Consider the following 27,217-nt stretch of genomic DNA (forward strand, 5'->3'; position numbering starts at 1 on the left):
CCTTAGCCTTTAGCTTTGTCATACCATCTGAAAACTTTAAATTGAATACAGCAGTGTCAGGGAAGATACTTTAAAACTGCATTTAAACTAGTTTAACTACAGTCCAGGTTGTCTTTTTAAACATTACCTGCTACAAATAAAGTTATGTACATTGAAGATATTTAATATTTAATATGCAATAACGTTTAAATGTATTTTTGCAAATATAAAACGGGTTTGTTCATGTTACTCACTGAAAAAACTAAACTGTGTTACAGGAAAAGCTCATTTTAAAACATAGTGTCACTACTTTTAGTTACAGAAATTGACAGAAAAACAGTCTAAATAGAAGCTTCACAGAGATGAATTTCATTATGTGATCACAGCAGGTTAAAGCTCTCAGCCAGATCGAGCCATAAGCGCCAATTACGATGTTAAAGGAACTTTAAAGGAAGTGTAAAGTGGAAGCATGCAGACACACTCCGGGTATCCAAACAAATATCCCACAAACCCACCTCCACACCTCAGCAAGGCCTCTCGTAGCTTTAATGAAATAGCCTAACGGATGTTGTGTGTTGACCGTTTTTAGAGACGTGTCTCCCCAGAGGTCTGAGTGCAGCTCCCTCTGGACAGCAGCATCTCTGAGGTAATTGAACATAATGAGGTTCATTACAGGAAGAGAGGCAAGCCAACGCAGGAATGAAAAAGAACTTGTGGTACACGCTGTTTTTAATGCCTTCCTGTCGTCTTCCCCAAATGAATGAATCGGACTTGAATAGGGCTGGGTAAAAGAAAAAAAAAATTTTTTTTAGATTAATTGCAATCTTTATATGTGCTCAATATCAGTTATTAAACTCCCAAGATTTACCTTTGTTTTTAAGATTTAACAGCTATTTTCAGTGCAGTCATATTCCCGAACAAATGACTCTAATAACCATTTTATTTTAGTATATCAAAAATATACAACATGACCATTGTAGTCTGATTCACAAATACAACTCTTATGTAGGGTTGTCAAAAGTACCGACTTTGGTACCAAGTTGGTACTGAAATGTTAAAAATGTGACAACACCAGCATTTCCCCCTAGCATCCCTAATATATCTGCTGATAGACGGATCCACTGATAGATGCCTGCTTTCAAACACTCTCGTGTGTATCTGTGTAAGTGCTCAGTGAACAGCATCACAGATGGTCTATTCGCAACATTGTTTTTGAAGCGTTGATCACTGTAGCCAATCACAGACATATCTGATGAGCGCATGAACACAATGGCCAATCAGAGGTGTTTAAGAATCGACTCAACAGCATTCAAAATGCATTTTTAAAATTTCAGTACTGACTTGGTACCAAAGTCAGTACTTTTGACAAAACTACTCTTATAAAATGGTTCTTTTTAATGAATGAAAAACATACATTGTGACCAGTGTAGTCCATCTCTACCTAGTCCATTTCCATATTCCAGTTTTGGTGAAGTTTTGAAAGAAGTTTTTTATGCTCAACAAGGCTGCATTTATTTGTAATTGATTCATTTGTAATTGATTTATTCCTAATTTCATTTTATGAACAAATGACTCTGCTTCTTTTAATCAGTAGTTTAGAAAAAATAAAAATCTGTTACTGGTTTGAATCAGTCTGAACAGCATTATCAGAAATGTTGGATAATGTTACTTGAGAAAAATAAGTTGTTTACATGCTATTAAATCTCATATTTCACTATACTTATTGTACAGCCAAATTTTCTCATTCCTTCTTTTTTTTTTTTTTGAGGAGGCATAGGCGCACTCACATGCACACACTTTCAAAGCCACCAAAGAAGCACACCCCAATACTCTTCAGAATTCAAACCGTAGCGTCTCTGATATTTGGCTCTACATGAGTTGCAGCAGCAAAGATGCTCTCTCTACTGAATCTAATGCATCACAAGTATTCAGTGGAACGAAGGCTTTGCTGGGCATACGCATACATATTGAACAGACTCTGAATTGTACACATGGTCAGATGACCATTGTTCACTCCACAAATATCTGGAAGCTTATGCTGCTTGTTCTTGGGCCCTAAGCCCGATCCCACAGCCTGAATCCGACTGCTGAACAGAACTAAGAACTTCAGGAAAATACCAGTAACTTCTGTAAATTCTGGAAATACTAAACAAACATTGTGTTCCCACTGTAGAACGTCTCAGACTAAAGCTCTGAAACTGGATTTTCAATCTTCAAGGTGCCACGGACCCTCAAATATAATCATCCATGTGTGTGGGACCCCCATCCTAAAATTTAAAAGGCAGCTATATATTTGAATATACAAAGACCCAATATATACAGTGGAAAAAAAATAACTTTTTCTAACTGTCTACTTTTTTGCTGTTGGAGATTAACAGGTAATAACAGATGTTAAAAGTGCATTGAATATTTCATTTTGAATAGATCATTCCTTGAGACCCAAACTGATCAGCTAACTTGGAAAGATGGTCCTGCACATTGCAGAAATTAGAAGTGAACTTTATCATCAAACTTCTTTTAAGGCAGAAGGTCAAGTGGTCACATGTTTAAACTGAATTTTAATGCTGCAGCCAAGCTCAGCAAATCAATACGAAAACAAGCTTGAATCTATGATGATGCTTATTTATCAAAATGTGAGCATGTTTTGGCACACCCAGAATGACAGCATTCAACATGACGTGTTTATGCTCACATGCGTTGCCATATTGGCACAGCGACCAAGGTGAATTAATTAACACGCATTTACGATCTCTCAAGGGAGACATCTGTTTCATTTATTGACACTGTTGATCTCGTAATATTCATGAAGCAGTTCTGATCTTCAAAAAGCCTCTCATACACACATGATCACACTAACACACAAAAGGTTTGACCAAAGATCTCAAAAAAAAAGAAGAGAGAAAACACAGATGCCCTTTGATTAAGACACAGATCTTCCCAAGCCGGCAGGGAAATGGTGTCAGATTGCTCTCCGGTGGATTTCACACTTTGATGAAGTTTCCTGTCGAGTCTCTAAAGTGCTAATTTTGTTGCACCAAAGCCATTAATTAATGACGCGTCTCCTCAAATTGCTGGGGAAGGTCGTTAGAGCCGGAGTAAAATAAGACAAGTTGAAGAATGTCTCTTATAATTGATAATAAACTCTCATAGCATAACGAAGACTCCAAACAAGCCCGTTTTTTATCTACAAAACCTCTCATCAAAGACTGCACAGTTCAAACAGACAGGATTACGGAGAAGAAAGCTGACTGAAGTGAAGAAAAGGTCCTTCGTTTCTCCCTAGAGCTAATGGGAAGCTAAGAAATGCACTTTACAAACAAAAAACAGTGACATTGTCAGATTATCTGCTTGATTTTCATTTCATTGGGGCTAGTAACTTAAAAACGACTGTTTATTGGTGTGAAAGTTTTTGTCATTCCTTTTAATCTCGGATGGAAAAAAGGAAAAATTGCCGCTGATAACCATATTATATAGTTCGGATGCACATGGCAGAAATGTGAAGGAATTTAGTCTGGGTGCGATAATGACAGAGGAAATGATCAGAGTCTATGTGGAGTCTGACAAGCCGTTATCATAAAGTTACACCCATTCTTTCCCCTCATTAACAAATGATGTTCGTTAGAAAAATAGTGCCATCCATTCAGCAGTGATTGAACAACCATCTAATTATCATGTTTAATTATACCATAAATCAGAGCATGATTGATAAATAAGTACCACCCTCAGAATTGCTAATGAGCTCTTTCATTACATCTCACTGTATCAAGCCTCTTTCAGAGGAAATCCATCCTGTACCGTGCAAGATTTAACTACAGCGCTGACACGGTCACAAGGAAATGGGAAGTCAAATAGAGGAGGAAGCCTCTTTAATGTTTTATCTCATATATTTTCTAGGCTGTCTGAGTGACGTTTCTGATACGAAGGCTCATGCCTTCAACTCTGACCGCAAGAATCTACCTGTAGCTCAGCACTGTCAACTACCTGTCCTGTCATTTTTTATAAGAAATGACCTGCTATGGCCAATATGCATAAAATATTGTGCAATGAATCTGTTATTTTATACTAGAAGGCTTTTTTGAAGATCTTGCCGGGTCAGAGCTGAGCATCCTGGCAACCTTAAAAACAGGCTCTTTATAGCTTTGTAAAACTTTTCATCTCCATTTAACAATGAACTCAAATTTAATTTCCTGAAAAAAAAAAAAATAATAAAATTATTTGAGTTCTATACTGTAGAGTTCTTCATTTGTTATTTAACATTTTATATTGCTACATTTTTTTTTTTTTTTTTACTTAGATTGACACAATGAGCTCTGAATAATCACTTGACAATACTGTATATATATATATATATAGATAGAGCAGAATGGCTGAGTGTATTTAAAGTAGTGCCACAAAATAATTGAATTCAGTGTAATACAAAGAGCTGCTGCTCTGTGCTTTTATTATTGGTATTATAATTTTGAGCAGAAGAAACAAGTAAACCCCCACTCCCCACCCCATCCATTGTTTCCATGTCTCCCAGACTCCAGTGCCCCTTCTCAAAATAAATTCACTACACTAACCTTCCCGGCTCTCCCTGGTCAGCCTAGCTTCTAAATCTCATCTGACGGGACTCTTCCCAAGGCCGTCACATCTCAGTAACTCTAACTGACATCTCAGCAGCCCCTCCACAGGGAAAAGCACCAGGCTTCAGAGCCACTCTGTTTTTATGAGGCTGCCAGTCCAAACAACAAAATACAAGTATTGCCCCTTCTTGCTTCTTGCTCTCCTTCTCTCTATCTTATTCCCGTCTCTTGTGGTCTGTCTGGCAATCCGCCTCCCCATCTTTTTCTTTCCTTCCTTTATATCTGGATGACAGACTATAAATGACATGTTAGTGGTTAACATTGTGTGGCTTACTTAAAACAACAGGAAGAGGATAAATTGATTTTGCTTCATAACATCTCAGTCTTTTTGCAAAACAATCTATATTGACAATGAACAATGCAGTCAAAAGTTTGGACCACCTAGTCATTTTTTTTTCTAAGTCAAACCCAAACTGTCTTGCAGTAAAACTTATTTTCAAAGTTTTTAAGTTTTGGTAGACTTTTTATTATTATTAATTATTCAGTTTTGTACAGAAAATATGCATTTACAATTATGGATGCATTCTTTGAAACAAGAAAGAGGTATCAAATTTTAAATTCTGTCAATTTTATCAGGAAAATCAAACATAAATGCCATTTTAATGCTCTCTAAAGTTGGTGTAACATTGTTATAGCCACATATCTGTTTAAGCGACAACATGTGAGCGCACGTGAACTGATAATCTCTCCCGCTTTATTACTAGTTACAGCACAAAATAAACATGAATGAACATCAGAAGGTATGCTGAAAGATGCAGTACAACTTACTGAAATATATCATGCCTTAAGTAATCATGTTTCAACTGTAGAAAGACACCAATAAAACAGATTGTGAAAAATGTCACATAATGCTTTACCCCAGGAAAGCCACCCAGTGTCCATAAACTCATTGCTTCGCTAGAGAAATGAAAATTGTAACTTTAAATTCAAGTTCTTTACTTGTTTTCAACAAGTAGGAATGTCTATGTTAACAGCGTGTCTCAATGAATTCTGCAATAAAACTTAAGTTGTGATATGTTTGGGGGTTAACAGGTAAATTTGCAGATAAGCTTTCTGCAAATACAGTATTTTAGCGTACAGTCAAAACTTCACATTTTATTTCAAGTCTTTAGATCCAGGGTCCCTGAAAGCTATTTAGAAAAAAGCCTGAAAATAGCAATATAAAACATTTAAATTAAATAACATGATTAATTACTTTTTAAATTACATTTTATTTTAATTTATTTTAATTACATTTTATTTAATTAATCACAGATTCAATACATACAATAACATAAAAAAGTTATATATACAGTACATATGTACAGCTTATATATCTAATTATTAGTTTTTCAATAATTTTAACTATTTCTGAACATTTTAGCTTGTAACTTGTAAAGGTTCAAAAGGTTCAAAACCCCTTCTTTACATGAAAACACTTTAATATCCACAACAAACATAATTTCAGGCCAGTGCATCCAAACATTTGACTTGTAGCACATTAAAAACAAGAGTTGCAATGAGTTTTTCACAGCATCACAGGCAGTATCATAAACGTTCGTGTCTGTTAGCAGGCTGCTACAAAACACAGACAGGTAATATTCTGTTACAAAGTGTGACCTTGTGCTCTGAATCTGTGCCAACACATCTCTTTGAAAATGACCAGCTAATAGTTTATATTAAATCAATTTCCCACGGGGCAATGGAGATTGCGGCTATTATTGTTGTGGTAAATTATTTTAGCATTGCTGAACTAGCACTTAGCATGCCTTAATGGTGATTTGTATTCCGTATGCATTAAGTGGGGGATTCGCAGATTGCTCCGGAGCAGCCTGACGCTGCGAACATCTCCCCAGCCGAACACGCCTGCCAAACAACCGAGAGGTAATGTCGTTACACGCACTATCCATCAAAGTGCACATGCTCTATACGCACAGACGCCTGACCTCAAACACACGTGCCCGAGACAGCGGATCCAGCGGCCAGGGAAGACAGCAGGTGTTGTGGCTGATACCTTGCTAGGTTGAGTCACGCTGGCAGGGGAATTTACTGCACCATTGGCTGTAGTGATGGGGTGTCACAGTGGGATTTGGGTGTCATTCAAAGAGCAAGCTTTGTTAGAGCCTTTCAGGATCGCCTTGAGAAGACAAGCACCACGCTACGCTCCACACTGGCCTTGGGCCATAAAATCTGACAGTACATTGGCCCATTACGATGTGGAGATATTCCTCCTGTGTCTCAGAGGCTGTTTTGAGCCGTTGTTTCCCTACAGAGGGAGGACTGGGTGTGGAAGGGACAGAAATATGACATGCTCCTCAAGATGTGAGACTTCAGAGAGTTTGCTTTTTAAAAATCACATTTCATATATGAGAGGAGCCCAAAGTGATACTCAGTTTTTCAGACTGCTGCACTTTTCTGTCTGAGTGAGGTTTAAATAACATGTTTGATGTTTAGTTGCAGTGCCTCAGTGCTGTTGAAGTGTGCTAGAGCTGTGATCCCGAATTAACTGTGCTCGTCTTTCCCCGCTGGGCATGCTTAGTTAACCACACAGACGGGCTAGATGGAACTCTGCTTGCCTGTAATGCATCCCGAACATGAGGACGAGGTGAAAAGTTTAACTCTCATTGATAGACTTGAGCTCGGCGGTGATAGTATGGATTACGTGGCACATACTGTAAGCGTTGTTTGTCGTCAGATCAGCTACTCGTTTTAAACTGTTAAACTGTGGATTAAATCATACATGGGCATAACATTAAGATGCCGTTGTACTAGCAGAGTTAATCGTGTGAAAGCAATTACAGATGAAAACGTTTCTTGACAAAGGGTTTTCTGATTTTGAATGAAGCCGAGATGAGAAATGCACATTAGGATGGTAATTAAATTATTTTAAAGTAAAACATACTGTTGCCAAAAATATGAGAAAAAAACTGCAACATATTAAAAAAGCACTAAAATTTTTTTTGAAACAGTGTTAAGTTAATTAGCTCACTCAGTACACAACATAAAAAAAACAGATTTTTGGCTTTTTTTTTGTCTATACAAATGGAGGTCAATGGTAACCAAAATAAACCATCATCTTTTGGGTCCCACATTAGAAATAAAGCTTTTAAAGACATGATGATGAGTAATTGTTAACAGAATTTTAATTTTTGGGTGAAATATCCCTTTAACACTGTTTCCATCCAAAGTTGCCAATTTAACTTATGCACAAAACAGGAATATTGCATACTGAAGCAAAATCGTCACTTCCTGAGAATTGAAGAAGCCACTGTGACTCTTTTTTGTACATCATAAATGACTTGCGTCTCAGAGCGTGCAGACCAAATGCAATACGGTCCCATGTTATCTTGCGTTTGGAGGCGGATGCCTGATGTTTGTGAATGCAGTCATGCAAGACAGTCCTGGGAGGTAATTATACCCAATCATTCTGACGATAGACTTTGGCTCGGGCATTTCACAATGACTAAGCCAACATTTGAGATGCTGTGCACTGAAATTGGTCCGCTGGTTAGTCCAGTTATTCAATCACATCCTCTGTTGAGGAACGCCACATGAGTTTTTTGTTGCGCATGGAGAGATTTATTCTGTAAATGTGTTTCCTTCGTAGTTTATGCGCATGTCTTCTTATTAGATAAAATAATAATTTGACTCAATTGAGCATTTTTTTTTGTATGCACATTTTTAGAATTTATGTGCATCTTGACGATATCCTAAACTTTGTATGAAAATGGGTGGATGGAAACAAAACTACTGTGTACAACATATAGAGAGGGGACATCAATGAGTCATAAAAAAAAAGGTTTTATTTGCCATTTAAAGACTGACATGCTCGTCATATTGCTCAAGGCAAACAATCTTTTCCTTGCAAAAAACATGTTGAATTTTTAAAAATAAAATTAATTCATGTACTTTAAGAGACACAATACACAATCCCAGTTCTTAAACCTCATTAATCCCATGAGCAGACCCACTTAGAACATAAGCATAATGCTTTTTTATCCTTTAAAGAACCCATAAAATGGAAGTTGGGGAAAATTCCTGAATTGAGGTCGGAGGGAAGTTATCCCTACAACTTTTCTCCAAGTCTAAAAATGTGCAAACTAACTTGCCAGGACTATATTTGCCTTGGGGAGTGAGAGAGAGATTTCCCAGCAGTATGCAGTGTCTATGTGGAGCCGAGGCCTCGCTTCTGAGCGGTGCCCAGCCAACACTGGGAGCTAATGAGGCCCTGTCGGTAAGCGTGTCTATTGCAGAGCCACACAACACTGTCAGGAAGTCAAGGAGAAAGAAAAGGAAGCTCTTATTGCCGTCATATTATGCTAATGCATACACTTATTACCCAAACCTGTGATACATTTGAAACTCTATAGGGCCGAGTTAGCAAACTCGCAGTACCATATTGTCCGTTTAGCTGACGGTTACAAAAAGAGAAGTTTTTCTCCTTGTCTTTCGTCCTTCATACATTGATATGAGGTGAGGGTCGCCGTAAAACGGCCTTTTAATTTTTCATTTATCTTTCTTTTGCACTCCTTTCGTGACTGTTTTACAGCCCAGGGTGAGACGAGGGCTTATTTCGCATGCTGGGAGATTTATAACAAAACTTACGCTGGCAAAGTCGAGGCTTAGACAGAGTCTGCGTCTTTTTAACCACCGTAAAAAAAGTGGGGGAAAATATATGATAGTTTTGACAGTCAACGTGTCCGGTATTTCTAAGTTTTGAACTTTTGGAAGGGACACTCTCCAACTCTATTCAGGCAGAGCAAATTTGAAATGCATCAAAGGCCTGACTAATAGATTTCTGAGCAGGATTCAGAGCGCAGAGAGCTGCAGCACGGGGAGATTGATACAGTTGAATTATATATTAGCTTTCTGAAGAGTTTCATATTCAGAGGACTGCTTTGTGATTGCATTTGAGCAGTAGCTTGACCACGCATCTCACTGGTCATCCATAACTCAAATTCCGATGGTCCGGTTGTGAGAAATATACCATGAAATATTTCAATAAATGTGCCATGACTCACCGAGCGGACAGGCTTGCGGAGGTGCGAGACAGCCAGGCTATCTCCAAATGCATCTATGAATAAAACCTCCTCACCTGAGATTGAAGGAACGTTGAACCGCAATACGGAGAGACTTTTATCAGAAACAAGGTATAAAAAACCCTAGTGAAGTCGAGCTTATTGTAATGCTTCTTATAACAGTCAAATGCAAAAGACTAGACAGAAAAGAGATTTTGTGGAAAGTTCAGTTCAGGCAAATATTTTTTGTCAAGACAGGCTTAAGCAGACTGACAGCTTGTTGTCTGATTGCTTCTGCCTGGATGCTGCGTATACTTCTGGGATTGCAAGAGTAAGAATATACCATGGATCCTTCCTGATGCTGCTGGTCGTCTTTCAAAATCTTTATTTATCAGTACACAACTGGACACTAGCCTTCCAGAACTTTAGCCACAAGGATACACCACCTACTACAGTGCAAGAGTCAATGTTGTCAGGTTTACAGTTTTACTAAGGCTTTTTAGGAAGAGGATGAACTGTTGTGCCTTTTTCACAAGGCAGTCAGTGTTCAGGGCACATGAAAGGTTGTCAGTGAAATGGACACCTAGTAACTTGAAGCGATATATTTTTTCCTCCACTAGACCACTGATGCGCAGGAAGCAGTGAATAGCTGATCTGAGATCGATCTGAAGTCAACAATGATCTCTTTTGTTTTGCTGACAAGTAAAGAAAGAAGATGACAGCTGACATTTAAAGTTTTATGCTTAGGTTGTAAAACTACAAGGAGCTTCTTTAGAAAGATGTGATAACTAATTATGTTAATAATCATTTAAAAATATGATTAAAATTAATTCTGCTGATAATGCAGATATCAAGATGATAACAGGGTTGACATTTTAAGATTGGCATCATATGTATTGTTAAAAATTTAATTTATATATATTTTACATACAGTATATGCTACCATTCAAAAGTTTGGACTTACATTCATTACTCCAGTCTTAAGTGTCTCATGTTCATTCAGAAATTATAATTATAATATGCTGATTTGCTGCTCAATAAACTTTTCCTATTATATCAATATTGAAAACAGGTGAGCTCCTAAATTTAGTTTGAAAACCATGACACATGTTTTCAAGATTTTTGATGAATAGAAAGATCAAAAGAATCACATTTATTTGTAACATTGTAAACATCTTAACTTGCACTTTTGATCAAATTAATGCATGGTGAATGACTTATTAATTTCTTACCCTCCCATAAAAATCTTACCTCAAATTTTTGAACAGCAATGTATGTATTTAAAGGCCAATTCACAACCCACGACCCAATAAACGAGTGCTGACCAACGCCAGCAGATACCGCCGTCTGTCGTTGCAATGTGAATTGGCCTTAAGAGACACAAATGGCATGTGTTTTGCAGAATGACCCACTGAATGCTAGTCTGAGGCCTCAGAAAGTCTAGGACGCAGCTGCAGTGAGGTGCTTAGACTAAGTGAAGATCATTTGTTAACTAGGGTCTGGGGTATGATTGTGTTGAATCAAGTCAATGAGCAGCATTATGATATACTAGTCTTGATGCCCATGTTGTTGAGTGCCAAGTGGACGGCAGACACAATGGCATCATCTGTGGAGAACTTGTGATTTGGGCATACTGGTCCACTTCAAATAGGCTAGTTAACTAATTAAAGGCAATATTTTGTGTTATGAGACATGAAGTTGAAATTAAGGAATGCCAGTATAGAAATCGCACCAACTTCACACAACTTCACTCAAGTACACAAGTCGCATTGAACTGTTGAATCACTGTAATAAAATGAAGCTGCAGCTTAATGGTGTTTGACTGGAGTTGTAATGCAACAGCTGCTGACTGCTGAAATCAGTGCAGATGCAGAGATCAAGCCTTTAAACTGATGCTTGATGGTTAAAAGTCATTAACAGGGGGATGTAGCTAAGAGTTCACTCAAAAAAATGCTGGGTTAAATGTTTGACCCAACCGGCTGGGTAGTTTAATTTAACTCAACTATTGTTTAAAAATGACTGTATTGCTTGATTAAAATGAACCCAAAGTATTTTGGAAATTAACATTTTTTTTACATTTTAAACATATTATGTTTAGTATGTTCAATAAATGAACATTTATTAATAAGTTTAATGAATAATACACAATAAACAATTATAAAAGGGATAGTTCACCCAAAAATGAAAATTTGATGTTTATCTGCTTACCCCCAGGGCATCCAAGCTGTAGGTGACTTTGTTTCTTCAGTAGAAGACAAATGATGATTTTTAACTCAAACTGCTGCCGTCTGTCAGTCAAATAATAGGAGTGAATGGGAACTCGATCAATAAGAGTCGAAAAAACTTGCATAGACAAATCCAAATTAAACCCTTCGGCTCGTGACGACGCATTGATGTCTTAAGACACGAAACGATCAGTTTGTGCGAGAAACCGAACAGTATTTGTATCATTTTTTACCTCTAATACACTACTATGTCCAACTGCATTCAGCACACGCTTAGTGAGGTCTGATCGTGCTCTGACAACGGCAGTGATCTCTCGCGCATATACTTCAATGAGTGCTAGACATCACTTCCGTTGTCAGATCGCGATCAGACCTCACTAAGCGAGTGATTTATTAACATTTAACCCAACTGCTAGGTTAAAATAGCCCAATAGCTGGGTTTGTCCATTTTCAACCCAAATTGGGCTGTTTTTAACCCAGCATTTTTTAGAGTGAGTTCTGGGACCCCTGCACTGGGCTCTTGAGTCTGACCTGAGTTTCAATACAGTAATTTTCTTTCAGTAAAAGTGGCTCACTGAAAGTTTTTTTTTTTTTTTTGAGGAACCCAAAATGGTTCATCTATGCCTATGGCATCACTGCAAAAAAAAAAAAAAAAAAGACAAAAGACTTTTTTTTTCTGCATTGTACATCCCTGTATTAAAAGTTACATTAATAAATGTTTAATATTCATTTTATCTGTAAACCACATCCTAAAAAACACATCCACTTCCAATTTTTTTTTTTGGTAATAGTTCCTCATAGAACCTCTCAGTGGACAGTTCTTAAAAGAACCATTTTTAACATGAACATTTAATCATCTAAAGAACCTTTACCAGTATAAAGAACCCTTTGTGCATTGAAGGTTCTTCATGAAACCATGGATTTCAATAAAAAAAACAAACAAACAAACAACAACAACAAAACAAACATTATTTTTAAGAGCATCCAGTATCATATGTTTAAACAGAGGTTAATCTTTAGGATAACACTTGAAATGTAGAGAGTGACTTCATTCTGAGACCACAGCGGTGGAGAGTGTCTTTCGCTGCAGAACAGCCCGTTTCGGAAAACATTTTCATCTGCTCATGCATGTAGAAAACTGAGAAATTACATGCCACTCAGAGAGGCTACACTTACAGCAACCGAGCAATTGTTTCTCAATAAACAACGCTGTGCGCATACAGAGGAAAGAGAGAGAGAGAGAGAGAGAGAGAGAGAGAGAGAGAGAGAGAGAGTGTGTTGCTCTCTCTAAGTCACTCAGAATTCATGAATGCCAAACCTGCCTGTGAAGTGCTAGCGGGCATTTGTGTAAACAAATCACATTGATAGCACATATCTCTTATACACACACAATAAGTATTAAACATGGACTATAATGGCTAATACCTCATTCAATTCCAATACATTATTCATACACAAGTTGAACCTGTGAAAAATTATTCATAAGGATGTTGAGCCTTTCAGACAGAAAGCTGCTATATAAATGCATGGGCATAACATGAATAGAACAAGCTCTTGAACATACACATCTGGCCATTTAAATCTAACTGGAGAGCACTTAAGAAGGGGGAAGATTTTAAGCACAAAATACATTTCTATATAATCCACAGACTTAAAGGAATATTCTGGGTTTAATACAAGTTAAACTAAATCAACAGCACTTATGGCATAATGTTGAGTTGTCCCTTGCTTTCTTTAAAAAAAAAAAGCAAATGAAGTAAATGGGGCCAATTTTTTATGGATTTACTGTAAGAGTAGAAACATGAAGCTTACAATTTTACAAAAACACTTACATTAATTATTTTGTTGTGTTCAAATATGTATTATTTGAGCTGTAAAGTTATTCTCATCATACTTTTTATGTACTTTTTTTGTTTATGTACATTTATTGTTATTTAAGGGATTTGGTTTTATGTATATAACTTTACACAGAAAAGTGATTTCTCATGCTAAAATCATGTTAACACACTTTGTTTACATGTTCACACTTTTTGAAATAAAGAAAGGACAAGTGTTCATCATTATTGTGGTAATCAAAATTATGCCACAAGTGTCGTCAACCTGTATTGAACCCAGAATATTCCTTTAAATATTTATAAATGTGAACAAAGTGTCACTATTTCTGTCAGTAAAGTTTTGTTGGTAAAAGTGACAGTTATTAAGTGCTGGAAAAATCAAGTTTCATAACCTTACTAACGAACGCAAGGTATACTGCAGAACAAAAGGGGGGGAAAAAAAGAGTAGGATGCAAGGAAAGAAAGAACAAAACCAAAACAAACAAAAAAGAAGCCAACAAGCACACACACACACACACACACACACACACACACACACAAAAATCTACAAAAACAGGTTGCATGAATCTCATGAGGATGTGGCAACTGTGCATATGTAATTATTTGGATAATTCATATTTCATGCGCTTAAGTCTTTGATAGAAAAACCTACATGCATAGAACTGTCTTTGCATCATCCTAAAACAACTTCTCAGCCACAGTTGCCATGGTCACAGAAAGACATCACAGTCCTAAGCAAAGGGCCTTATGGGTAATTAGTCAGATAGGTACAGAGACTGTGAGGCAGGCGGCTCTGGGGGTTTCAGGCCTTACTGATCTGCTACCCCTGACCTGAAAGAGTAGGGAAAAGGTAAACAGTGCTCTGCTCTTTCATTCCTTCAGTTTTTCTTCTTTTTTTCACGCTTTCACCTTTCCCATGCAGCTTTGAAGGTCAGTCAGGCTTAGATGGGGGACAAAGACTGAGAAAGTGAACATGACCATTTTTCTGACCCAGAAAAAAGTCTTTTCATCAGGTCACCCTAACATGGTCTATGGTACGTCAGACTTAGAAAAGCTTATAATTAAAGTCAGCTTTATTCAAAAGGTCACAGTTGAATATAAAACCAAAATGAAATGATCCATAGAACCTTTACTAAGTCCATTTTTATGGTGTTCTGTGTCCTTTTTGCATGGAATAGAGCGACGAGTATATTCTTCAAAATGTCTCTTTGTATTTTACACTACCATTAAAAAGTTTGGGGTCAGTAAGTTTTGATTTTGAAAGAAATTAATACATTTATTCAACTAGGAGGCAAAAGTGACAGTAAAGATATTTAAAGCTGCAGTCCGTAGGTTTTGCCTATTTGTCGCCATCTCTGTTTGAAACCTGCAATTGCATTTATTTGCGGAATTATCATCTTTACGTGGGTTGTGCCTCGGCATGGCTCCTCAGAGCGGATGAATCTAATGTTTGCTGTCAGTCACCACATCGGTGTAGATACTGTACTTCAGAATCACAGATTCTACATCTTGGAAGTATGACCAAAATAAGAATTTTCACCGGAAAATGTCATTTGAACAAGTAATATGTCTGCCATTTTTGACCAACTGAGAAAAAAAGCATTACGATAAATCGCGCTACCAATGGTGATTAAATCTAACGATCGCTTAGCTCGGATCATGTCAAGCCAAGCAAATTATTTTTATTGTCATACTTTATTCTAAAATTGTTAATGTTATCAGCATTGGGTGACTATGTGTGTTTAATGTGTATTAGCGTTACCTGTAGATTTCTATTTCTGTTACTCCAAAGCCACTCCGCAGTCCGAAGTCTTTTGCTTCTGACTACGGGTGAATCTCCACTTGTCACTGATGATTGTCATTTGGACCTTTCTGGAATACAATCTGCCATTAAAATGATACGTTTAATTATTCCAGCTGCTGTGAGAAAAGGCTATAAATGATCCGCTACCAGCAGCATCCTCACATGCCATATAGTCTACTAGCTGGGACTCGTTCTTTATGTAAGCAGATGTGACGTGATGACAAAGACGAATGGTGGCATGCTCAAATTTCCCTCAAAAACCTACCAGTACCACTCTAGTTAGAAAACATTATTACAAGCTTACTGCTGTGAATCGGGTTAAGGTAAGGAGATAGTTTTGAACACTGGCTGGTAATGTACTTGCTCAAAAATTGATTTTGGATAATTCTGTACCAAAAAAAGTTATGGACTGCAGCTTTAAAGAATTTCAATTTTTATATAAGTACTGTTTGTTTATAAAATATCAGAGTTTCCACAAAAATATTAAGCAGCACAACTGTTTTCAAAGAAATGTTTCTTGAGCCATAAATGAGCATATTATGATTTCTGAAGGATCATGTGACACTGAAGACTGAAGTAATGATGCTGAAAATTAAGCTAAACATCACAGGAATAAATTACATATTAAAATTACAATAGGGAACAGTTGTACAATTATTTAAAAATTGTACTGATTTTACTGTATTTTTGATCAAATAAATGTAGCCTTGGCGAAAATTAGAGACTTCTTTCAAAAACAAAACATTAAAAACAGTAGTGTATATAAAAACCAGTCATTTGTGACAGTAGTTCTCTTGCACACTTTATTTCAACATTTTTAGTAATTTTAGCCTATGTTCATTTCCAGAACATCACTGCTCACCCTGCCATGTGCAATTATGAAACTCATGACAGACTAAGCAGCCCAGATCCCAATGCAAAATTGATTTAATAAGGAAGAGCAGGATGCTACATGAGCACCAACTTTTTCCGCAGGCCACCTTGTTTACCCACGTTTGTTTATGGGTGCGAGGCACACGCATTAAATCGAGATGGCTGCGTTCCAAGAGAAAATACCGCGAATGATTCAATGCTGCTAACACCGTTGATAACAAATGCTCCTGCTAACCTTTGCAATTATTTTTTCAATATCGTGCTCTGTTGAGCATTTTTAATGAACGCATAACAAAAGCAATTAGGTGTGTGATGGCATTTTCCTTTTTAAGGAGCTAATTAAGGCCCGACTGTAGATGGTAACCTGTGCTATCGCAGGTGAATGGCAGATGCTAACACAGACAACGATGCATTAGAACGATTACAGGGAAGAAAAACAGGAAATAAATAAATACAATCACTAAAATGGGAAGAGGGAGGGAAAAGCACCAATCTTCTGTGGTGTTTATTATTTTCCTCTAAAATTACATGCATGTGCTGTGCATAAAATAATCGTGAAATGTAATTTAGATGGTATAATGGAGGGTAATGGGAGAAGAAATTGAGGACGAACTGTGGGTGAGCTAGTGGCTAAAAAGGAGGCAAAAGAAGTGACTATTAAAAGGTAATTTAGCTCGGGATATTTGATTTATCACGGCCACATTGGCGCAGGTGGAAAAGTCCCAAAGATGGGAACTGGGTGCGCACGTTTTCATGAATTTCATTACATAATGAGTCTATCAAAATACAATGACAGTAAGGAGACAATACAAGAAGGAAACCTGTGGACATTTGTAAGGTGCACACCTTTGCACTTGATTTTCAAAAAGCAATCGCATAAGCCCGCTGCTCATTAGCATTTAGCATGAACTCCAAATTCTCACATTTCTGATTGATGGAATAAGGACAGAATCATGTACTTTAGGGGTAGCTTCATTTGAAATTCAAACAACCTTTGTGCCGCTACCGGAGCAGCACTGAGGAAAATGTCAAAAATAATTTTCCTCTGAGCAAGCATTTCAAACGCAAACCTCGCTCCAGACATCAAATGTACGAAATGGAGGCAAATTTCTCAAATAACCTGTGATTCTCAAATAGCCTGTTCATAAAAATGTATCTTTTAAAGAAAGCCCTATTAGTCACTTCAGCAGACTGTAGGCAGAGCTAAGCTGTAATCAATACTGTCTCAGGTGACGGAGTATAACAGAGACTCATTCAATAACATTAGCACGCAGATGGCTGATGATGGCAACTGGGACCATTTTTTATTCTGAACACAGAATCTTTGTTCAGAATTATCTATCAAAGCAAGACTGTACTTTCCTGCAAAAGACTGTATGTCTGTTTTTCACCACGAGTTGAAAAATGCTCATCACTTTTTCCCAGGCATCCAATCACAGTGGACATCCTACTTGTACAAAGACTGAACAATGGAGGAGAAGTTATATCTTGTTTGAGTATTCATGTCTGTACCTGATGGAATTCCCTAACTATTCCAATATTTCTATGAACTTCGAGGAACATTTTGTTCACAGTGGGTCTACCAGGTTATCAGGTAAGCACCCTTTTTGGCATCAGTCAGCAATCAGGCTCGGAATATTAAACCAATCAGATCACACATTAATTCAAAATATGAAAAGTTTAGTGGAAAACTATAGTCATATTATACCAAAATTTTATAGAAATCTACAGTATTGTAACCTTGGTAACATTTTACCACAAGGTCCCATTAGTTAATATTAGTTAAAGGTGCAATATGTAAGAATTTTGCAGTAAAATATCCAAAAACCACTAGGCCAGTGTTATAAATTTTGTTCACTTGAGTACTTACAATATCCCAAATGTTTCAAACTATTTGTAAATCGTCAGAAAATTGCCATTTTAACCAAGGCTCCAGGACGTGTGAGGAGTCGCCTGTCAATTGCGTCATACCCGCGTTACCCTCGGTTTCCGGTTTTATTTTGTAGAAACTATGGAAACACCAAAGACTCTGTATATTACATGTTTTAATAGACAAGGGAACAACTCTTTTGATATATTTATACACAGAAAACTAATTGTTGGTATATAGCTCAACAAGTTTAGTCTTATTGTTTAAATCTAATTTTCTTGATTTTTTTGCGAGTACCATGCTTTACCATGCCTCAGAGAATAACACCATTTTGTCAAGTAGCTAACATAGCATAATCAGGTGCAGCTTTATTTTTAGTAACAGTAATACAGAATTTTCTCCATCATACAATACGTTTTAAAATGAATTGCATGCCATTTATCAACACAAGCCATCCAGCATTTAATATGATATTCTAAAATCGATCTAGCTTACTGCAGTGTGTCTCAAACAAGTGTCTCACAGTAGCCGCCGAGCGAACGCACAGAGTAATGGTATAACATCAATTTTCGACACTCTCAAATGTATATAATATGATAAACAGAGCTGTGTTACCTCATACTCATGACCGGAAAAGGGGAAGCGGCACCGGTGACTGTGTCATAATAAAAGTCCCGCTGCTCGTGAGGCGTGTGTTGCGCAATCGCTCCAGCAGCCTCATTCAGCTCCCACAACACTCGGTCCTGCTCTGCTTCATACTACAGTAACGTTAATAATCGCATCTATGAACATGATTTCTTCCCCAGTCCTGTCCCGATTATTTTCCACCGGCCGTTGAGGCGAAGACCACATGTCCCAAGATTCCGCGCTCAAACTTGGCGTCATCAAGCTACGCCTTTGTTTTGAATAGACCTCTAGCGGATAGAAAATCTTACATATTGCACATTTAATGCATTAACTAAAATTAAGTAACAATGAGAAATACATTTGTTACCATATTCATCTTTATTAACGTTAATTAATAAAAATATAACTGTTCATTTTCAGTTCATGTTAGTTCAGGTCCATTAAATATCAACAGATACAACATTTGATTTTAATAACAAATGAGTAAATGTTGAAATATTTTTAACTAATGTCAAAAAATGGATCCTTATCGTAAAGTGTTACAGTATTTAGCTTTTGTCTGTTTTGGATGGACTACATTTATGACAAAAAATAACAAATAATACATTATTAAATCAAATTATATAAAATTGTATTAATTATATAAAATTATAAAAGTAATTTTTGTTCCACAAAAACTTTGAAAATAATATTTTTACATAATTGTATAATAATTTATATTTTATGGTGACAGAATTACTGCAACCCTCTAAAAACAAGTTGAATGTGGTACAATAGTGATGATTTTTTATTAAAGTATGATGTCTTTTGCAAACTCCCATTTTACTTTTATTTTAACATTTTGTTTTTCTCACTGTTCACTGCTATCCTTATAATAGTTTTGGTTAAAGATAATAACCTTAGTAAAGCATTAGCAGGCTCATTTTCTTGCCTCAGAGTTGTGAGTTGTTTGCCGTACCCCTGTGATTGCAGAAAGCAGACTTTCCTTTGGTTTCCTCAAGGCTCGTCCTACTCTACAGAGAGATCAGACTCGTCTGTGATTGTCTGTGTTATTACTGAATACAATTGACAGGGTCTAGAACAGCCTCCACTCTGTTTGAGGGCTGGAGACCATGACTGTCACTTCTCATGAATAGGGCTTTAATGTCAAATCTCTTCTGTTGTACCCTCTTCATCAGCACTGTTCCCCAGCCGCCACCGAATCCCAGACTCTGGCTTTTTAACTTAGCTGTCAGCCATTAAATGCTGCAGTATTTCACTCTGTTCTTTCCGAATTTGACTCTGAGGGCAGAGGGATGTGATGACATTTGGGCCTCGGGGTATCTTACAAGTGACCAGAGAGACTCCAACTTCAGAGAGCGGCTGAACAAAGCTGAAGGAGATTTTCATACCTCTGTTATCACAGAACATCATCTGCCACCTGAAATACTCACACACACACATACTCTCGCTCCCTCTCTCCCTCTCTCTCTGAAAAAACATTATGAATTCCATCACCTGGCTACAGACCCCATTTCACACACTATAACATTTGGATGTCACAAAAGTGCATATCTCATTTTCCCTCTCTCTCTACTGGGGTAATGGAAAAGACCGGAAAACTTTTCATTATCTCTGTGTGTTGGGCACAGCAAACACACAATCTCCTTCTGGTCTTCTTCCATAGTTGGAGTTGGTATTCAAGACTGAGGTAATATGCAGGAAAAAAGATTCTTTTTGCAGTCTCTTCTCTTGAGACAATATGACTGAAAAGATATGCCTGCTTCTTTTTTTGGTCTTGGGAACTCAATATTTGCAAGTGCACTGATCCCAAGAGAATGAGACAGTGCGAGAAAAGACGGAAGAAGCAGGCGGAAGATGGTCTTCTAAGGACACACATGGCATGTTTTAATGTTAAAGTCTTTTATGCTCACCAAGGCTGCATTTATATGATCAAAAATACAGTCAACACAGTAATTATTGTGAAATATTTTTACAATTTAAAATAACTGTTTTCTATTTTAATATATTTTAAAATGTAATTTATTCCTGTGATGGAAAAGCTGAATTTTGAGCAGCCATTAAGCCAGTCTTCAGTGTCACATGATCCTTCAGATATCATTCTAATATGCTGATGTGGTGCCCAAGAAACATTTCTTATTATTATCTCAATGTTGAAAATAGTTGTGCTGCTTAACATTGTGATATATTTGTTTAGGATTTTTTTTTGTTAATGAATAGAAAGTCTTTACTGTTTTTTTTTTTTTTTTTTTTTTTTTTTTTTTTTTTTTAAATAATTTTAATGCATCCTTGCTGAATAAATGTATTAATGTCTTTCATTCAAAGAAAAATAACAATGACCTTAAACCGTTGACAGTATACATTCAATGTGTGCAAGAAAATGCAACATTCAGAATGTGCTGTGATTGTGATCCCTATACCAATATACTTTGGCATTAAAAAATCATGAAAATCAGATTAAATCTATATTTCATTGCATGTGACTGGTATTACTTTAAAAACAGCTAACACCCCAATGGGTTAAATTGTTGGCATATGGATCTTGTTAACAGTTGTGCTAATTTAAAGGATTTACTCTTGCATTCAAATGTGGTTGTCACTTCCAAATCCCTGCAGTGTGCACCTGGCTTAAGGGTATTTTAAGTTACTGGGAGAAATAAAGAAGAGTCTTATGGCTTTTATTCTAGAGAGGTGTGCCAGGGGCTGTGACAACAGATGTGATGCCCCACTGTCACTTTCTTTGAAGCCTTTCAGCATCTCATGACTTTCTAAAGAAGATCACTGCGTGGTGGAGATTATGCTTGACTCTGACTCCATGTGCCGTAACGACATTCACAACAATCAATCCAGCCTTAAACGGAGATGACCATAATTCAATTAAATTAAAACGACCATGGTAAGACTCAGGCAAAGAGCTGTAGCTCATTTCAAACACCGACATGCCACCATAATAAAGCCAACTTGCATAAATCCCCAGAGCTGTTTATTCAGACAGTTATGGGTCGCAATGATTCAAGCGCTCACATTAAACTAATACAATGCGTGCTGGCTTATTATCAGATACATTTCGAGGTGGTGTATGCTGAACACAGAAATGAGTGTATCTTCTGGGTAAACAGACAGAAATGGAAGAAGATGTTAGGAGAACAGGTTTACTCTTTTTCACCATAATGTAATGCCAAAATACAGCAATAATGTTTTATGTGACCCGCTGTTCAATAATGGGAATAAATGCAATTTTATTTTCTTTACTGAAACAAAGTCCATTGCAGTTCTCATTTCTTTTTCTTTCTTTCTTTCTTTCTTTCTTTCTTTCTTTCTTTCTTTCTTTCTTTCTTTCTTTCTCTTATTGTTTTACAATTATATAATATACTGTATCTAATAAAATCAACCAACCAACCAACCAACCAACCAACCAACCAACCAACCAACCAACCAACCAACCAACCAACCAACCAACCAACCAACCAACAATCAATCAATCAATCAATCAATCAATCAATCAATCAATCAATCAATCAATCAATCAGGCCACTTTCTCGACTACTGTTGACCAGTAAATTGATAAAGCATATTTGGTTTGGTGATCAGTGTAAATAAAGCCCACACAGTCTGTAAAACATGGTCGCGAAGTCTACACTGGGGACTAGACTGATAAAAAATTATTTAATAGCATCAAAATGGTTTTGTTTCAGGATAAGGCTTAGCTAGGAGCTGTTTTCTGCATGCTTCAGCTCTTTTGCTAAGGGCTAACCAGAGCCTCTTGCCAAAGCCTGTCGTCTTTAGGTGCTAAATTAGATGTGGGAAGGGGCTAATTATGAATTGTAAGTAGCAACATCAGTCTCTGCACTTGTTGACACTGATATAGGCTTACTTGCATGTCAGCAAAGAGAGTTTCCCCTCCTCTTTCCATTTTATAAATGAAGACAAAAACCACAATGTATGAGACACAGAGCCCTGGTGAACCTCCTTCCATGTTTGTGGGTGAGATAAGAAATGCCACTAGAACACAGCAGAAAACACTCGTCAGAAATCTAATAGAACAGGAAGGCAATCATAATGCACTGACATGTCAGCTCAATGGAGCGATACAGAGAAAGAGAGAGCAAGGGAGAGGAAGAGAAATGTTTTGACAAGAATCTGGAGAAATGAGCCATTCAACTGGTTTGGAACTGTTTTAAATAACGACTGAAAGTCGAGATGTCACAACAAAACCACTTTCGTTTAAGCTCATCTTATCCTGTCCATCAAGTATGGACTCACTGTGCATGACGGTCTAGACTTTAAGTATATTTTTGTTTTGTTTCCATATATTTGCTTTACCTTTATAATTAGCATGCTAATAGCATTAACTGTTAGACAGTTTGCACAGCAAAACTCTCTCAGAAACATTGTGCCTTTAAATATATTGCACTTTAAAGCACTGACTCCACAGTCATACACATTCAACAGACATTTTCAGGCCATTCAGTCTCATCTCATGCTATTCCCTTGTAAAAAAAAAAAAAAGAAAAAAAAAAGAAAAAGAAAAAAGAAATCCAGCGTTTACGTCAGTTCTGGCAGGTCACGTCAGTCAAGCTCGCATCAGCTGACTCCCGTCTACCTATAGGAATACGACCCCTATCACAGCATCCATATATAAGCTCTTCAGTATTATCAGCAGCTATTGCATTCTCAGGAGCTAATTAAATGGTGAATTCGACAGGCAAAACAGCATCATCTCACTAGGAATTGTGCAATCGGGAATTTAGTGAGAGGGATTCGTTCCCCACATGGATTTCACCTCTTGAACATGCGAATTCGCCGCACTGATCATAAGCCACCTGATTTGGAAGTGACTGTGTTAATGTTAGCATTGTTTCTTGCATCGCTGCAATTAGACATGGACTCGATGAAGTCAAGAACAAGTTCAGATGGATCTGCATTCCCCGCATGAAGAAGGATATCAAGAGAAGATCAAGCATCCACGTCACAGCCAGCTATTTCACTCTGCTTCATCTCTGAATGTTTTCAGAAGCTAAGCTAAGTTCTTTTTAATGCTCATTGTTTTAAAGCTATCAGGTATTAACAACATGCTGTTGCTAAGGCTATCAGTGTTGCTTAGGCTTCCAGTCATTCTCAGTAAAAAATGTTTGTGCAAGCTTTGCGATCGTATTGGCAATGTGCGTTACTTATCTGTTGTCATTGGCAACCGGCTCGATCGCTGCGCACGCTGGTCGGGGCGCTTTCGTTTGTATAGCAACATACATTCTGGTCGGGTTGCCTTGTGTTTAGCGCTATACATCGCAGATTCAAGCAGCTTTGCAATAAAGACAGGAAAACAACAATTCATGGTGCAAACGGATTTTCTGCTGTGGCGCAGCACATAATAAACATTCTTCTTAAAGCTATAGTGCCATTGGAAAAACGCTCGTTCTTAAAACTATAGTTACTTTTTGGAACAAGCTGTTCTTAAAGCTACTAGTGGAAAACGCTCCTTCTTAAAGCTATAGTTGCTATTAAGAACAAGCTATTCTTAAGGCTATCTAGTTTCTATGGAAGGCAAATGCATAAAAAAAAAATTGTTACTGAAGCTTCTAGTGTCATTGCTGCATACTATAAGCACATACTGTGGTATGTTTATTCAGGTACATGCTATCTTAAGCTGTTGTCTTAGACTTTATGCTTTATGCTCTTTATGATATCCGATCATATTGCAATATTCTGTATTAAATGAGCAACTTTCTGTGGCTTAAAACTCATCAGAGTATTGTAACATGCTTGTCCTTAAATACACAGAAGTTTCTTATTCAACACTAACAATGTCGAAGCTTGATGATCCTGTAAGGAGTGTGAAATCATGGGAGTCGTCATCTTCACTTCCACAGCCAAAGGAATCAGCCCGACTGGAGCAGAAATCATGTTCATGATGAGGAAGCACTGTATTTCACTGCTTAGCTGCACACTGCATCTAACTCAGCTGTGGGTGTATGCTTCCCCGACCAGACAACCACTAGTTTAATACTAGTCTGTGATTTACAACATGCTTTTTGTATCAGTTTTGCTGCTGCTAGGGGTGTAAACTTCCCTCAATAGAAGGAAGAAAAAAATAAAATAAAAAAAAATAAAAAAAAATAATAGTTATGTATTTGGCAACGGGTGTATGCTTCCCCAACCAGACTGCCGCTAGTTTAATACTAGTTTTATATTAGTCTGTGATTTACAATATGCTTGTTGTATCAGTTCCCAGGTGAAAAAAAGTACATTTCAATAATGTATTTAAAGTGCTCTATTTTCACACACTAATTTTGTACTTAATATAAAATATTTTGAGACACCATGAAATATGAACTTAAATGTGCTTTTAATATACTATCTCTGTATTTAAAAAAATATATTTAGTTACCACTTGTAATACACTATGGTTTCAAATGTACTATAAGTAGTTGAGTACAGTTGAGTACACTTAGACGTTCTTAAGATGATCTTAAGAAGTACTAAAGAAGAATTTTTTGTATATTAAGTACAAAATTATTGCACGAAAATAGAGCACTTTAAATACATTATAGAAATGTACTTTTTTTTCACTTGGGTTTTCCTGCCGCTAGGGGTGTAAGCTTCCCCAATTTAAAAAAAAAAAAAAATGATACAGACCACTTTACCAGTTAAATGGTGGATTTCTCTTGACTAAGCTGTGGAAATATTTGGGATTTATGCAAGTACATGTCAACAATACATAACTTGTTCTAGTGATTTGGGAAGTTTAAGCAATTCTCATATTTGCGGCTAAGTAAATTTAGGTATAAGCATCACGCTTGTTGCATTAAACCTTCCAGCTGTTATTGATTTGTTGTTGCTAAATCTGCACTCGAGGTTGTCACTGACATTACTTCAGTATAGTGACGTATTTCCAAGTAAAAAGGAAATCTCCATCTCTTATCTCAAGCTCACAGCAGTTTGTTTGTTGCAGGGGAGCAGTTAAGGATGTTTTGCCCAAGTGAACAACTAACGCAGCAGAAAAGGACACCATTCTAGAAGAGAATCCATCTTCACATTCTAAGTAAAGATTAAGACAACTCATACGGATAAAGGTTTACCACAAGACTACAACCAACAAGCATGTACATCTGCACCTGCATGAGAGGATTAACTCTCAATACCAGCAGGTGGTAATAACATTTATCAAGCAGTGTCAAGCAAGCAGTGTCAATTCATTTTGATAACCAATCTTCACTTTCTTCATTCCAGATGGCATCTCATTCATGGGATGTGCTCGTTGTGCTAGTATTTTGACATCATGCTTGTTGCTATGCCTTATACGGGTATTGGCAACATACTCGTTTAGGTCATATGGGTAAGGGCAACATGCTCTTTGCTTAAGTCTTCCGGTATTGTTGGCAACATGATGTTGCTTAAACTTTCAGGTACTGGTAACATGCTTGTGGCCTAGGCTCATTCAGGTAACTGCATTTTAAGGAACATGGCATTCAGATTTTCGCAGTCAGTTTGTGTTTGGGGATATCAGCATATGGTTTTGTTTTGGGGGGTTATTGCTGCTCTCCCTGCTCTTATCCATGCTAGGCTGCATGGATGCGCAGGGAGTTCTTGCCCAGAACAGAACCATACCGCCAATACAAACTCTATGCAATTATCAATCATATTTGACAATAGTGGTCCTGACAGAAGTGTGCACTTTTAGTGGGATTCAAATAAAAGTATATTTAAAAAAAAAAAAAAAAAACTGTACTTGCAGATAATATAATATATCATAAAAGGCAACTTAAGTTTACTTAAGGACAGTACACTTTCATGACTGGTTTTTAACACACTTAAGTACACTTTTAAAAAGTATACTTTGTAATAAATGTCAAATTGAAAGTTTTACTTGTTATTTGATATTACATTTAACGTAAATATATTATAAATGTTTTCACAACAAAACCCGCCCAATTACTACTGAAAACCAGCCCAAAATTAGCCCAGTTGTGTTTCAGGGGGTAAAAAAGCACGTTCTGGGGGGTAAATATCATGTTATTTGGGGTTGCTTCAACCCGTGGACATGAAAAACAACCAGCGGCAACAGTGTTAAAGTAGCCCAATTCTGTGGGAAAACGGTGAACTTGGCAACACTGGTCAGTACATTCTGCATATTTCAAAGACAATAGAAGTAATTGTGAAATTACACATAAAATATATACCCAAGTCCTATTTAAATGAATCAAAAAGCACTCTTAAGTAAAACTAAATTTAATGTAAAATTAAACTATGATTCTTTTTCATTTAATTAACATGCAATTCAAACATTACATTCAGTTCACACCTAAGTAAGCCTATAATATTTTGAAATATGTTATTTCCATAAATACTTTTTTCTACTTCTTTTTCACAAGGGTTAAAATAGTG

At 36.9% G+C, this 27,217-nt stretch overlaps 1 protein-coding gene across 3 annotated transcripts in view; it reads right to left on the reverse strand.

Moving 5' to 3' along the window:
• Positions 1-27,217, reverse strand: part of cadm2a (cell adhesion molecule 2a) — a 269,868-nt gene that overhangs the window by 45,463 nt on the left and 197,188 nt on the right. The gene's annotated exons all lie outside the window — the stretch shown is intronic.

This window comes from Megalobrama amblycephala, linkage group LG2 (genome assembly GCF_018812025.1).
Source record: "Megalobrama amblycephala isolate DHTTF-2021 linkage group LG2, ASM1881202v1, whole genome shotgun sequence".
Taxonomy (NCBI): domain Eukaryota; kingdom Metazoa; phylum Chordata; class Actinopteri; order Cypriniformes; family Xenocyprididae; genus Megalobrama; species Megalobrama amblycephala.